The 16,707-nt window shown below is 43.3% G+C and overlaps 1 protein-coding gene across 1 annotated transcript in view; it reads right to left on the reverse strand.

Annotated features, from left to right (window-relative positions):
* The window catches only part of LOC124613625 (nephrin-like), a 715,499-nt gene that overhangs the window by 507,084 nt on the left and 191,708 nt on the right, over nt 1-16,707 (reverse strand). The gene's annotated exons all lie outside the window — the stretch shown is intronic.

Consider the following 16,707-nt stretch of genomic DNA (forward strand, 5'->3'; position numbering starts at 1 on the left):
TGATCTGGCGTCTACGGTCAATATTAGTGCTACTTCCTTCAGTCAAGAAATTTGAAAGACGGTTCTCGTCATGCTAAATTCTTCCTCACTGTTTTTCTTCATCGCTTTCTCCGTTGAAGTAGTTCGTTTGCGAATGCCACACTTATTAGCCCAAAAACTATGACATCGGCTCATCTGAAGATTTAATGCGGGCTGATGGCGTTACAGGAGAGTGAAACCGCAAGGAGAGTATAGAAGTGGAGCAGAGACGAATGGGGCATCACTCAAGCTGCTATACGAGCTGCAGAAAGGAGCATTTATTGACAAGGCGACTTTGACAAGTGGCAGATTGTTATTTCACTGGACGCCTGAGAACTAGCGCCTCATGCTACTGTTATGAGCGTCCGTCAGAAGTGGTTGAAGGTCGGCTAAGTCACTAGTAGGTGAGAAGGTGTTTAATGTACACGTCTCATTACAGGACGGGAAGTTCGCAGACTTGCCTACTTTGTAAAGCAGCATAGGTGGCGATCTTTTGCATATTTGGTGACAGAGTGCGACGCTGGTGAAAGCACAACTGTTTCGCAACACATCATTCAACGCACATATTTGAACATGGACTCCTCAGCAGAAGACCCCTACGTGTTCCCATGTTAATCCAACAACAACGTCAGTTACGATTACATTGGGTATGGGATCATCACCATTAGACCGTTGATCAAATGAAATGTGTGGCCTGATTGAATGACTAACGTTCTCAATTACATCATGTTGGTGACCGCGTACGGGTTTGCCATCTCCCAGGCCAATGGCTCCTCGAAATACGCCCAGTGCTAAGGACAGTGGGATGGGGGTTAATTATCCAATTGTGGACGTTCACCTGGGAATCCGTAGGACCTGTTGAAATAATCGAGTGCTAGCTGTTGGCTACGTGAACATTACTGCATCCTATATGCATCCCTTTGTGCTACATGTCTTTCCAATGGCATCTTCTAGCAGGGTAACTGTTCTGTCACTTTAGTATCATTCAAAGATTGCAGCACACACCAAAATCGTCAAAGGACATCGGTATCACAAATATTACGATGTCTCGCTGCAATGCGTAACAACGAATGGGAAAGGCCGAAGAAGACATACCCTATCTCTCAGCACACCAGCACCATCGCACGGAGGTGAACATACACCCGAGCATCAAAATGCTCTTCTGAGTTCGTGATCTCAGGTGAAGCAGTCAGCATCAGCGAGTAGGACTGAAGATTTATTCATGTCTCAGATGAAAACGAACTTTTGTAAATGTTGAACATTTTACTTTAAGAGAACAGTTCGTTGATTAGTGCATCAAGCAGGCCGGTGGCCATGGATTGTAGAAAGTTAAGTAATTCTTTTTAATATTCATTTAACAATGTAAATTATTATTCCATAGGTGGTAGTTCCAATGGGCGAGCTCCCAGAGCAAATTACGAATCCGTAGTTATGGTCGGACGATTGTAGTCTGGTCTGGTCATAACAGTCACAGTCCGCTCCGATAGCTGAGTGGTCAGCGTGACGGATTGCCGTCCTTTGGGCCCGTGCTCGATTCCCGGCTAGGAGATTTTCTCCACTCAGGGACTGGGTGTTGTGTTGTCTTCATCATCATTTCATCCCCATCCGGCGCGCAAGTTGGCCATTGTGGCGTCGAATGTAATAAGACCTACACCAAGGCGGCCAGACCTGCTCCACAAGAGGCCTCCCGGCCAATGACGCCAAACGCTCATTTTCCATTTCCATAACAGTCAAATCGTGCAAACGTCGTTGCAGGTAGAGGTACATGATTCTCTCCGAACTTCCTTCTGTACTCGGCAGCTCTGCGTCCTATTTAGTAGAAGGAACAGGATACTTGAATTCGAGAAACTGATTCCGCACTTCGTGTAATTCTGCTTTAATTCTCTATTTTGGGTCAACCCAATGTTCCTGAAGTACACATTGTTTGTTACACGATACATACTTACAACTACAAATTTTTAACGTTGATAGTAACTGTCATTGGTCAAATCTACTAGAAATACTAAGAAAGAGTAATGATCATTAAAAATAAATTGTAACTGCCTCTAGATATACGCTTCGCTAGCCACCGCACGGCGCGTGGCTTTACCGCTATTAGTCGTTTCCTTTCCTGTTCCAATCGCAGACAGAGTGAAGGAAATATGACTATCTATATGCCTCATAATGAGCCCTAATTTCTTGTATCTTATCTTCTGATTCTTATGCGAAATGTATCTGGTGGCATTAGGATCGTTCTGCACTTAGCTTCAAATACAGGTTCTCTAAATTTTTTCAGCAGTGTTCCTTGCAAAGGACGTCGCCATCCCTCCATGGATTCCGATTTGAGTTCTCGAAGCATCGCCGTAACACTGAGTGTAAGAACTTAACGTTATAAAATCTCGCTGCCCACTTGTGAATAGCGGTCTTCGTCTTCCTTTAACACCACTTTGCGCGGGATCCAAACACTGGAGCAGTACTCAAGAACAGGTCGCACTTGCGTCCAATGTGCGGTCTCCTTTACAGATGAACCACCCTTTCCTCCCAATAAACAGAAGTCGACCGTTCGCCTTCCCTATCACAAGTCCCACATGTGGGCTCCATTTCACATAGTTTCGTCACGTGACGCCCAGATATTTAAACGACATGACTCTGCTAAACACGACGCTACCAGTTCTGTATCCGAACATTACTGGTTTGCTTTTACTACTCATGTGCATTAACTTACATTTTCCTACATTTAGAGCCACCTCCCATTCATCACACCAACTAGAAATTTTGTCTAAGTCATCTTCTGTCATCCGAGAGTTAATCGTCTCTGTCTTCTTCCCGTACACCACAGCACCGTCAGCAAAATATAGTAAATAACAGCGATCCTATCACACATCTCTGGGGCACTCCTGACGATACCGTTGTCCCTGATGAGCACTCACCTGAGAGGACAACATATTGGATTCTATAACTTAAGAGGTCTTCGAGCCACTCACATATCAGGGAACTTATGTCGTACGCTCGTACGTTCGTATATCAATACTTTTAGGAAATGCAGGAATATCGAATCTGCCTGCTTCCCATCATCCCATAATTCGCTGTACTACACGTGAGAAAAGGGCAATTTGAGCTTCACATAAGCGGTTCATTCTAAAACCATATTGATTCGAGGACATCAGCTTCTCAGTTTCTAGAAAATTTTGTATATTCGAATCCAGATATATTATAGAATTCTGCAGAAAAAAGATGTTAAGAATAGTGGTTTGTAATTTGACAGGTCCTTTCCCTTGCCGTTCTTTCCCACTCACTTCGGACTTGCCGCTGGGTGAGAGATTCGCGGTAAATGCAAGCTAACTAAGGGACCAATGCCGTAGATTACGCCTTGTAATCATTTGTTAAGGTATGACAATGAGTTCTTGTATATTTCGCAAATAGATATTTTCGCAGACGCACGAATCTCTACTAACCTTTGCCTGTCGTCATTTTTGGATTCTGTTTTGAAAAGAGAGTTCAACAGCCTTTGTTTCTGTCGTGTCACCGCCAGACACCACACTTGCTAGGTGGTAGCCTTTAAATCGGCCGCGGTCCGTTAGTATACGTCGGACCCGCGTGTCGCCACGGTCAGTGATTGCAGACCGAGCACCGCCACACGGCAGGTCTAGAGAGACTTCCTAGCACTCGCCCCAGTTGTACAGCCGACTTTGCTAGCGATGGTTCACTGACAAATTACGCTCTCATTTGCCGAGACGATAGTTAGCATAGCCTTCAGCTACGTCATTTGCTACGACCTAGCAAGGTGCCATTATCAATTGCTATTTATCTTGTGATGCATGTACCGTCAGACCGATGATCACCAATTATGGATTAAAGTTAAGTATTCCAGAAGCTACGTACTATTTTTGCTACTATAAGACCTTGACCTGTTCCAGACCTCATGCCAGCCTGCGTGAGCTTAACGCGTGCCTTTCGGCTTCCTCTCATAGTGGCTTGGCTGTCTTGCCAAGTCACAACAGTTTCCTCCGTATTTTCTGAATTTCGTAGCGAAGCCGTGGTAGGACTTTACCGCCTTAATCCACTTACTGGGCACGTACTTGTCCAGAGCACGATTTACACTCTGTTTCATCATTGCCCTTAAATCCCCTACCTGATGAAAGACCTAAGAAACTTATCAACGTCGAGATATAGAGACTACATACAAAGAGGAGGAGGAGATTGACGTTCATCGACAACGAGGCTATTAGAGACTGAAAAGAGTAAGAGAGGCCAATTGTAACATTTTAAATATACTATCAGTGACAAGAGAGCTTTCACAAGTACACAATACTCATAACAGATGTCAAAGCCACCTCTCAAAAAATTTAGCGACTCTCTGTATCATGCATCTTTGAACTCTTCGCAGTACAGCTAAATCCGCAATTACAAGAGAAGTTTGGATGTGTACTTTCAGCTCCTCTATATTCAAATGATTCAAATGGCTCTGAGCACTATGGGACTCAACTGCTGAGGTCATTAGTCCCCTAGAACTTAGAACTAGTTAAACCTAACTAACCTAAGGACATCACAAACATCCATGCCCGAGGCAGGATTCTAACCTGCGACCGTAGCGGTCTTGCGTTTCCAGACTGCAGCGCCTTTAACCGCACGGCCACTTCGGCCGGCTCCTCTACATTCAACGGCGGAACAAAACAAACATGCTCCCTTAGGTGTCCCTCAGGAAGAAATTGAGGGGATTTATATGAGGAAGCCTGGAGTAGGCAAAGAGGCAGAACCTCCTTGACCGGTTCATTTCATGAGAAAGGCTACGCACCAGTCCCGTCACACACTTATTCCGCAGTGTGTAGGTGCACCATCAAGTTAGAGCCACAATCTCTGCCGCAAAGTGGGAAGTCTTTTGATCATTCAGACAAATTGTTTGTGAGAAATGAATGATACCTTCATTGAGTCGGGTTGTTTTTTCGAGGAGGGTAATTATGGCGTACAACTGAACAAAAATAGCCGGACGGGGTGGCCGAGCGGTTCTAGGCGCTTCAGTCCGGAACCGCGCGACTGCTACGGTCCCAGGTTCGAATCCTGCCTCGGGCATGGATGTGTATGATGTCATTAGGTTAGTTAGGTTTAAGTAGTTCTAAGTTCTAGGGGACTGATTACCTCAGATGTTAAGTCCCATAGTGCTCAGAGCCATTTTGAACAAAAAGAAGGCAGCTGTAAAAAGAAATTGGAAAGCATGTGGGAGTGTAGTGTGAAAGAGAACAGAGTAAACGTTTAAAAGTAAAATACGCCTTAAAATGGGAATTATTGAAAAGCATAGCACTCTCTTTTATGCTACTTTTAGATAGTTGCACATGTTATGTACAAGACCTACTGCAACTGCTGAATAACGGTTAAGAAAGCAGATACCATACCATGCAGTCTACAACCAGAAAATAGCACTAGGACTCCAAATTGAACTATTGAATTAGAGTTTTCTAATGCAAAATTCTATCCAGTTCATTAACTCAGAGAGACTAGCTGAGATAGAGTACTGAACGAAGACACTTGATGTACATTTGACTGCAGTGTCGGCTAGTTACCTTTATTTGACCACCATTCTCTACAGAAAATTCTCATATCAAGAAATTTTTAGAGACTTTTTGTGCTGCTAGTATGCAAAGGATAGCACTATGACGCCTGAGTGAGCGAATTTCGGTTCACTTTGTATATTACTAACTAACCCATGGGCTTATACAGCCGGTTTACAGCTGGCCGGAGATTTCAATCCATTACTACATTGCCACCTGAGAGAGAGGTCGAGCAGCTATAGCACCTTCTTAGTCTTTCTTCTCTCATAACAGATGGCACGACATGTTATATGCCACTGGAAATCTCAGAACGCGATCTATATAGTGGTTTATAACTCGCCCAATTTCTTCGATGTTTTGTGAATCATAAGCTAACGTTTTCGGATTTTGTTATGTTTATGTGCTCCCAATACCTTAAAAAAAACACTCTCCAGAAGTTGATTAGTGAGCAAAACAAGGAAGTCGAAATGTGATGTCTAGTGGCGTTGCACATGCCTATATTTTTTCGGGTATACCACAACAACAAAAACTTCTGAAACAGAGTCATCTTTAATCCTGGTCGTTTCAATACACAGCAAGGGGAGATTTTTAAAGAATTCTGTCAAAACACTTATGTAATTTTGAGAGAAGTGTGTATCACAAAAATTCTGATTTTCGTATATTTAAATTACAAATAAAGGGTCGAAGAGGGATAAAATAGTAGTAAATCAATGGGTTAACAATGAGAAGGCTTTGTGCAAAGTCTGCACTATTTGTAGAAGGAGTGGGAGAAGGAAATTTCAAAAATAAATCCAATGCGCCATTTGACTTATTGACTTATTTAGGTAGACCGTAGCCTATTTTGTGTGTTGACGCATTATTATAAAACACACCCGTGTACACGCCGGAAACGAAACGCCAATCTCAAGAAATATGCGACTGTAGAACGTTTTGGCTCTAATGAAGAGATTTTGGCAATAGTAGTTCGCTATTTTGATGAATTTCCAGAATACACCTTTGGGATAGAATGTGCTCATTGATAAAAATAATGAGGGAATGATTACGTTGAAAATTTAGGGCACTTTTGATCTAAAAAGCACGTAGTATAAGCAGCAAGCTAACACACATTGTTTGTGCCACAGTCATGACTCATGTCTTTTGGTCAGATTATCGCTGAGATGCACGGCGGAAGAAAAATTCAGGGTACTGGTATGTACCTATCTCTTAACTTAAGATCACCACATTTTCCACGGTTCCGGGAGCTAATGACCGTAGCAGTTTTGCACCCTAAAACCATAACAACAACAAAAAAATTTCACGGTACTAGTGGAGCAGCACCCTCACCGAGCGCCGTTGTGCTCTGCGACTCGCGGCCCCGCGCAACGCAGCGCAGGGCAGCACGGCTACTGTGCGTGACGTCACAGTCCCCGGGCCAGGCTGTTATCCGGCCGGCTGAGCCGTGCTGGGCGTGGCAGTGTCGGCGATGCCGCCCAGATAGCGGCGCGCGCTCCGTCAACAGGCGCTTAATTAAGAGGGCCATCTTCATCGGCGGCGCATGTTGACACAACGTAACTGCCTGCTGCGGGCTGCGTTGCCGCCGTCTGCATCCAACATGGCGTGGCCCCAACTCCCCGCGTTTGCAACTACTACAGAGCCGACTCGATGATGCTTGCTCGGCGTTTCCTCCCTGGGCGTCTTACCAATCTGTTGGATAGCTCTCCTCGTCACACATTTCTTGCTTTCTCATTCAATCTTCAAGCGAACGAATACACATGGCGCCGAGTATATGGCGACAAAATATTGAATAAATAATTCCACTACGGAAAGAAAGGTTTCCGTCGATTGACAGCAGGCGTCGCAACAGGGGCGAGTATATTAATGTCTAACTAATACTTGTAACGCCTTTGTGAGCACCATATTGGAACATGTTTCTGCAATGTTCACTCTTTGAAATTCTGAAAGCAGAAGGGATAAAACACTGGGATGAATGTGTGTGAGCCAGGCACTTTCCCTCACACACAGATCTTCAGCCTACATGCTTAGGCTAGAGTCCAGACACTTTCTAAGCCTTTAATACATTAACCACACTAGTCCCATCATCTGCTTAAGTAGAGGACACATCCCACCTAAATTTGCTTCTGCCCACGTATCAAAATAAGAAACGTACTCAGTTTAAATGTGGCGTATAGTGGTTTCTCCACCACGGGCTTCACAGGCTGCGGTGGGTGAAGTTGGAAGATAATTTGAAAGAAATGAATAGTGTCTTGAAAGCACCTTATAATATAAGTGAAAAAAAAAGGCTAACACAAAGGGAACGGAAAATAGCTAATTTCAATCAGGGAATGGTGAGGGAATTAGGTTAGGAACTGAGATACTAAACGTCAGGGATTTTCTCTGCCTCGTGATGGCTGGGTGTTGTGTGATGTCCTTAGGTTAGTTAGGTTTAAGTAGTTCTAAGTTCTAGGGGACTGATGACCAAAGATGTTAAGTCCCATAGTGCTCAGAGCCATTTGAACCATTTGAGATACTAAAAGTAGTAAATGAGTTCTATTATTAGGCTAGAAAAGGGACTAAGGCAGAAATATAGAGGATACAAAATGCAACAGCCAACAGCAAGAAAAGAATTGATGGGAACGATAAATTTGTTAACATCGAGTATCAGCTCAAATGCTAGCAAGACTTTTCTGATGGTAGTTTTATGGAGTGTATACTTCTACGAAAATAAAATGTCAATAGTGAGCAGCTCCGAGAAGAACAGAAGCTTTTGAATTATGGTGCCGAAGATGATAGCTGAAGTTATTTGAGCAGATCGGGTAACTAAGGAAGAGGCACTGAGTCCAATTGGGAAGTATATAAACTAATGACAAAATCTGTCAAAAATACGTGACTGGTTGGTAGGACACACGCTGAGGTATCAAGGCATAGCTAATTTGGTTATGGAAGGAAGTATGAAAATTAAAACTGTGGAGAGGTTCCAATGTTTGAATGACCTAAGGAGGTTAAAATTGATGTAGATTACAGTACTTAAGCACAGATGATGAGGCTTGCACAAGATAGACTAGCACGAACAGCTGTATCAAACCAGTTTTAGGATTGAAGACCATATCATCAGGAATAACGACAACATTAACAATACTGACACAAGAATCTTTTCCTAATAGAAATGGTTCAAAGACATCAGACCGGGAAACAATTGCGTGCAGAAGGTTGTAACGTGCTAAATGTGGATTAGACTGCTGAGAGAGAGCATTTGTATCTACGTTTTCATTTAAAAATAGCAAAATGGTAAAGACTTTCCAGGATCTTTTAACAGTATCACTAGGAACAATTACTCGTCTACTGTACATTTTCAGATCTTACAAATTTAACTTAAAAATTTCCGTTGTACTACTTAAATATAGTGGTTCCGTTTAGATATAGGTACACAAAAATCGTTCCAGGTATATAACAAATAGCGAAATGCACCTTCTTTACCTATTATTCTGTGGCAAATCTTCTTTCTACATCTCGAACCATTTATGAATTACTTTACAGAACACTCATATCTTCCTGATTACAAACTGATGTGAGACACTTGTTAGCGGAAAGTACAGAATCACGGGCACTTCAGTAACAAAGAAGCTATTAATTATCAGTAGCCTTTCATACAGCATTCAGACGATAGCGACCCAGGAGCCCACAAGATAAAATGCAACGAATGACATGCTGAGGCAGCATAATGCTGCGGCAGCACAACAGTGATTGGCAGAGGATAGTGTCCAACACAGTTGGCCGTGACGGCCGACAGGAATTTGCAAGAATCCGAGTTAACCCTCGGAAACTGACTGTAGTGTCAGGCGATGGCAACCACACGCCTACCTTGCTTCATCAAATCCAGTTCGAAGTCTGACATCATCAGAACTAGGTGATAGCACCTAGCTCAGCGGTTTTGCTTAGTTGGTCATGCTGTTCGAAGTGGCAGTAGCTAAGCCGCACATTCGACGACCCATGTTTGGCATTGAAGGAATGCTGCTACTCATAGAGCTGGGAGCATGTCATTCGTTCTGACTGGTTGTGTTAAGATAGCACCTACGTTCCCATTGTGTAGCTGCCTGTAGAAACGCCACATTATGCTACAGCACGTACCAATCCATTCCACCAATGATGTAAGAACGCTACTCCTCTGGGTGCTACACCAGCGCCTGGCTGTAAATTACGGCTGTGGATGGCTCACAGACGCTCTGGCTGGTTGCAGAGGCCCGCCTGAAGCTCATCCCACACCACTAGATAACGACTGACGTGTCGGGACAAGTGACGCCTGGAAACTGGAAACACAAAACTCACCAAGTTCAAAATGGAAGAAAACAAAGCGGTGTGCGAAAACGCTTCTGAGCTGGCCGATGTGGCCGAGTGGTTGTAGGCGCTTCAGCCTGGAACTGCGCAAACGCTACGGTCGCTGGTTCCAATCCAGCCTCGGGCGTGGGTGTGTGTGTGATGTCCTTAGGTTAGTTGGGTTTGGGTAGTTCTAAGTTCTAGGAGACTGATGACCTGAAAAGTTAAGTCCCATAGTGCTCAGAGCCATTTGAAGCATTTTTTTTTTTTTATAAATGTTTGGAAGGAATTTTCGTGAAAAGCAGTGTGACTGAGCAATATGTTTGGCAAGGTAAACGACTCGTTAATACGTACTCAATATACACTATCTGATCAAAAGTGTCCGGACACCTATCAGTGGAAATTTAAATGGGCAATGTCCACGTCCACCCATCCGCCTTTATAACAGCTTGAACTCTGCTGGGGCCCTTTCAGTAAGGTGTCCGTACGTTTGCGGAGAAATGGCATCCAGTTATTCCTCAAAAGCCGAAACCAGACAAGGCAGTGCTGTCGGACACTGCTGTCTGGGCCAAAGTCAACGTCCTAGCTCATCTCAAAGGTATTTCACTGGTTTCAGGTCGTTACTCTGAACAAACCAGTCCATTTCAGGAAAGTTTTCATCCACAAACCAATGCCTCACAGATTCTGCTTTACGACAATCATCGTTCCGGAAATGTTCCTCTATTTTACGCAGCACACAGTTCTGTAAAATCTGTTCATCTCCTTCCATGTTTATCGTTTTCTTAAGTGGAGTAAGTGAACTACACACTAACCACGAAAAATGCCGTCATACCGCAACACCCCATCCTCTGTAGTCCACTATTGATACTACACACGATCACAGTAACGTTCCCCAAGCTCTGCCAAACCCAAACCCTTCCATCGGATTGCCATAGGATATAGCGTGGTGCATCAAAGTAAATCATTCGTTTCCATTCACTGTCCAGTAGTGTCGTCCTTTACACCTCCTTAAGTGTCACTTAGAGACAACTACAGATATGTGTGGCTTACGAGGAGCTGCTCGATCATTGTATCCCATTCTTTTTTAACTTCATGCGCACAGGTGGTCTACTGGTAGCTCATACGAATTCACGATTCCTTTCGCTGATTCCAAGCGAATTTATCAACCACCTTGCACAGTTCAAATGGCTCTGAGCACTATGGGACTTAACATCTGTGGTCATCAGTCCCCTAGAACTTAGAACTACTTAAATCTAAGTAACCGAAGGACATCACACACATCCATGCCCGAGGCAGGATTCGAACCTGCGACCGTATCGGTCACGCGGTTCCGGACTGAAACGCCTAGAACCGCACGGCCACACCGGCCGGCCCTTGCACAGTGCTCGACGGTCCCCTTTCATGAGTACATAAAGTCCGAAAGGTCTTGATTTAGCTGTGGATGTTGTTTCCCATTTTTAGTTCACAGTCCAACCACCGTCGACTGTGGCAGCTTTAGAAGATTTGAAACGTTCCAATAGATTTGTTACCCAGGTGAAACCCAAGTTCGAAGTCACTAAGCTCTCCTGATCAACCCATTCTCCTTTTACTGCTACTCTACTGACAACACAACATTCTGCACCTAATTTATACAACCTCTCGTGACACCTAGTGTCACATAGGAAAGTCTGTATATTTCTGATGAGATAGTGTACATAACTGAGAAATCAGCCTGTTAAGTGTTACATTAGAAACTCTGCACTGGAAATCGAGTCGTCATCATCATCATCATCATAATTTTCTTTGGGCCTTTGTCCCACTTCAACACTGGGTTGGCCTGGTTACTACGAATTTAGCGATGTTAGTGTCGGAGGGTGGCCAGATGCCCTTCCTGTCGTCACTCTCTACCCCAGGGACGGAATTAGTGTACCCTAGCTCTCTGTGCCTAGTGTAAACCACGAAATAGTGCGAACGTTTTCAAATGTCTGGGATTCGTGTAACTGAAGCGGGACGTGGGGACCAGCCCAGTATTCACGTAGTGGGATGTGGAAAACCACCTAAAAACCACATCCAGGCTGGCTGGCACCCCTCGTCGTTAACCTGCTTGGCGGATTCCATCCGGGGGCGGCGCACCTACCCAAGTCCAGGAAGCAGCGCATTAACGCCATCGGCTAACCTGGCAGATCAGCACTGGACATCGATAATTCGTATAAAATGTGTGTAAATGTACTCTAATATTCCTATAATATACGTGTAAACGTAGCTTAAATATGATGATTATTTCACACTCAAAAGAAGAAGGATAGGTCATCAGGCACTTTCAAGTTGTGCGACTATTTGCACACAGAACAGATGTCTCAGGGCAGGGACACAGCAAGTATTCTGTTGAGTCCAGAGAAGACTTCAAGACTGGAAGTGGTCCATCAATATAAAGAAATGCAATGTAATCCACGTAAATCAATTAAAAGACCAGATATTGTGAAAGGTGGCTTGCCCTTACCAACATTTAATAATGCACCCGGATGAGAGTTGAATTACTTTAATGGGAGACAGGAGATCACCCTCATTATATGAACAGATGCCCTCTTCTCAATATTCTGTACTCTAACGTGATGCTGAGTATGTCAATTTGCTTTATAGGTGAGCTTCGGAATGAGGAGTGCTGTGAGTAAGAGACAGGCGACTTTTGGTGAGGCCTGACAAAACGAGCCATGGATAGCCATGTGCCGGCCGTCTTTTGCAGAACTACAGTGAGGACAGAGCAGGTATAGCTGCCTCGTCATCCAGAAGATGAAAGACTTTTGCGAAATGGTGAGAAGATGGAGAGGCGGCTGGGCATTTCATTTCATGGCCTGCGTAACAGCCAAGAAAAACGCTTCTGTTCCAGAGGACGGAACTCTGTCAGCAGGTGGTAGGCGCTATGAGCATGTTAAAACAAATACTTGAGCGGACAAACGTTTCCTACCTTTCCTAAAAACTTGACAAAGCAGCTTTGACATAAGTAAGGTTCAAAAGATACAGCAGAGTAATCAACTAGACTCACAAACCTTTTTTTTTTTTTCATCATTTCGTGGACCTGTAATGTGAGGCTAGCTGGTGGAGCAACGATTAGTGAGACAGAAGTGCAGTCAGAAGGCCGCAGCAATTAGCAAGAAGATTTTTAGAAGAGAAAGGAGAAAATTAGTTTTCATTGGTTTGTTGATTTTGGTTGGGGTAGAAATTAAGGTCCAAGGAAAAAAATTAAAACTTTGAGGTTCGCCGATGACATTGTAATTCTGTCGGAGACAGCAAAGGACTTGGAAGAGCAGTTGAACGGAATGGACAGTGTCTTGAAAGGAGGATATAAGATGAACATCAACAAAAGCAAAACAAGGATAATGGAATGTAGTCGAATTAAGTCGGGTGACGCTAAGAGAATTAGATTAGGAAATGAGACACTGAAAGTAGTAAAGGAGTTTTGCTATTTGGGGAGCAAAATGACTGATGATGGTCGAAGTAGAGAGGATATAAAATGTAGACTGGCAATCGCAAGGAGAGCGTTTCTGAAGAAGAGAAATTCGTTAACATCGAGTATTGATTTAAGTGTTAGGAAGTCGTTTCTGAAAGTATTTGTATGGAGTGTAGCGTTGTGTGGAAGCGAAACGTGATTGATAAATACTCGTAGTTTAGAGAAGACAGAGAATTGAAGCTTTTGAAATGTGGTGCTACAGCAGAATGCTAAAGATTATATGGGTGGATCACGTAACTAAAAAGAAGGTACTGAATATAAATGAAGAGAAAAGAAATTTGTTTGACAACGTGACTAGAAGAATGGATCTGTTGGTAGAACACGTTCTGAGACATCAAGGGATATCTAATTTCGTACTGGAGGAAAGCGTGGGGGTTAAAAATCGTAGAGGGAGACCAAGAGGTGAATACAGTAATCAGGAAGGATGTAGGCAGCAGCGGTTACTCGGAGATGAGAAAGCTTGTGTAAGATAAAGTAGAGGGAGAGCGGCATCAAACCAGTCTTCGGACTGAAAACGACAAAAACAAGAGCCCGATGCCCAAGCTTCATCTATTCGCAGGTCTATAATACGTTATTGCTGTTCGGTTTCTCACGACATGATATGAGCACTTTTTATCAGTGAATTATTTTGAGTAAACTCAGACTATCGACATATTTTGGAAAGCAAACGAGGCGTAACGCTGTATAAAGAGCCTTTTCAGCATTCGCCTGTAGAGTTTTAAGGACATGTGAATCTTGATGGCTGCGTGGAGGTTTCAATGCCGTTACTTCAGAATACAATATGATCAAATTGAGCGAAACATGGACTGAAACATTCTGTGAATACAATGGACGCCAATACATCACCACGAAAAAATTTCACTGACATGAGACATGGACGTGAATCATTGTCATTTCCGTTCGCTTTTTCCGTCACTTCACCCGTGTGAATATTTTCTTTCTGATTTTACAGCCGAACATAACTCGAATTTGTAGATGGCGACCATATAGTAGCACAGATCGTCGCCGAAACACTGTCGTCCTCATTAAAGCAGATTGTGGATCGAAGTGTAAATCGTGCCACACTACTGAAACGGACGCCGTACGTGTCATTTCCGCCCTAGCGAAACATATAACGACATTATTTCTCGAGCTGCGTTCCACGTGACAGATTGGTAATCACATAGATAAACAGACGCATATGCGGGTATTTCCCTGTGAGATTGGCTTTAAATGCGATTTTCGCCGTCGCCTGGTGAAAACGTGATCATAGCTCATTTGGGACTGCTTTGATCACGACCGTCGCCGGCCAGGTTCGCCTGTCATTAACGCGGTTATGGCAAAGCCGGCGCTAATTCCATTTAAATTTCGCCAGGGCAGACGGAATCTGGTTAAAACCCGTGGCCGACGTGTCCGTAGATAATTTAATCTACAGAACGGACATCCCCAGCGGTGCCGTACAGATCACAAGCGGTCAAAGGCTCGACTACACTGGCGCCGTTCCAGATGCCCGCTATTACGTCTACCGTTACGGACTGTAAAAATGTAGGACGAAGAATTTTAATGTTTGCATCTGGAACTACAATTAATGGATTCGAAAACATCAAATGCTATATGATTTTCCAAGTAAGGTATGCTTCATTGTTATCTACATCTACATCTACATCCATACTCCGCAAGCCAAATGATGGTGTGTGGCGGAGGGTACCCTGAGTACCTCTATCGGTTCTCCCTTCTATTCCAGTCTCGTGTTGTTCGTGGAAAGAAGGATTGTCTGTATGCTTCTGTGTGGGCTCTAATCTCTCTGATTTTATCCTCATGGTCTCTTCGCGCGATATACGTAGGAGGGAGCAATATACTGCTGGACTCTTCGGTGAAGGAATGTTCTCGAAACTTTTACAAAAGCCCGTACCGAGCTACTGAGCGTCTCTCCTGCAGAGTCTTTCACTGGAGTTTATCTATCATCTCCGTAACGCTTTCGCGATTACTAAATGATCCTGTAACGAAGCGCGCTGCTCTCCGTTGGATCTTCTCTATCTCTTCTATCAACCCTATCGGGTACGGATCCCACACCGCTGAACAGTATTCAAGCAGTGGGCGAACAAGCGTACTGTAACCTACTTCCTTTGTTTTAGGATTGCATTTCCTTACGATTCTTCCAGTGAATCTCAGTCTGGCATCTGCTTTACCGACGATCAACTTTATATGATCATTCCATTTTAAATCACTTATCTCCGAAAAAGATTCAGATCTTCAGTATGTAGCACTATGGATTATCGTGTTGCTTTTTACAAAGGTCTATAAAATGCGAACGAATCAGTTTCTTGTGCACTTTTTCGTAATTAGTCGAAGATTATATGTGACGTCATAATCATAACAGGGACTGCTGACAATGCCCCATTCCTTGCGCGTACCGCGAAGTGGGAGAATTGAAAATCATTCGATCTTTAAATTTATATCCAAACGGTAAATATCCAGACATAGATTGTTTTTGAGAGCGTTATCTAATAAATCCCCTCTACGACTACTAGGAGCCTGTAGCAGAAATTGTGAAACACTGTATATTATTTAACTACATAGTTCATGATAGGTAATGTAGAAATAAGTGTATTTGTTAAGAAGTAAGAGTAAGAGAGACAGAGAAATAGAGAGAGAGAGAGAGAGAGAGAGAGAGAGAGAGAGAGAGAGAGAGGTCCCTCCATTCACTACATGTAAATGACGTAAATTGCATACTATGTGGTAAAGAAAACTGTGACTAGAAAGTATTTAGAGAGAGAGAGAGAGTGGGGGGGGGGGGGGGGGCCTCCATAGACTACACGTAAACGACGTGCATACTTTGTGGTCAAGAAAACTGTGACTAAGAAAGTATTTTCCAAACTATATTGCATGCTTCTATTAAACAATGTCAAATTTCAAGGAAAAAATTATATAAAGATAACACTACATCACTGGTTCATCCTGTTCGCTTGCGACCTCTGCAATAGTATTGTCATGTAAATATGGAATACACCAATATTACAATTCGTTTTAAAAATGTATTTTCGTGAAGGTGACCTAATAGCTTCGCATGATTTTTAAAAAAGCAATATAACCTTTGCTAGCACACTTTCTGGTGGGAGAATGAAATGACATTAAAGAGAGTCGTCGATAACTAGGATATCATGAAATGGCATCGGTCGATTTTATCCAGTTTTAATATTAGTAATACATGCCACAGCATTCGGTATCTTTAAGTAATGGATGCCCTAATTTTTACAGTTGTTGGAATGTACGTGGGTAGTCATAACGTATAACTATTTTCTAGAAAACCTTAATTTATTAATTTACTTTTTAGTCTGTTTGCAGGTACGTGTCCGTAGTCCTGGTACACAACGAATTTCCCGTGCCACAGTACTGTAGAGCACCAGT

Source organism: Schistocerca americana, chromosome 4, assembly GCF_021461395.2.
Source record: "Schistocerca americana isolate TAMUIC-IGC-003095 chromosome 4, iqSchAmer2.1, whole genome shotgun sequence".
In the NCBI taxonomy this organism is placed as follows: Eukaryota; Metazoa; Arthropoda; class Insecta; order Orthoptera; family Acrididae; genus Schistocerca; species Schistocerca americana.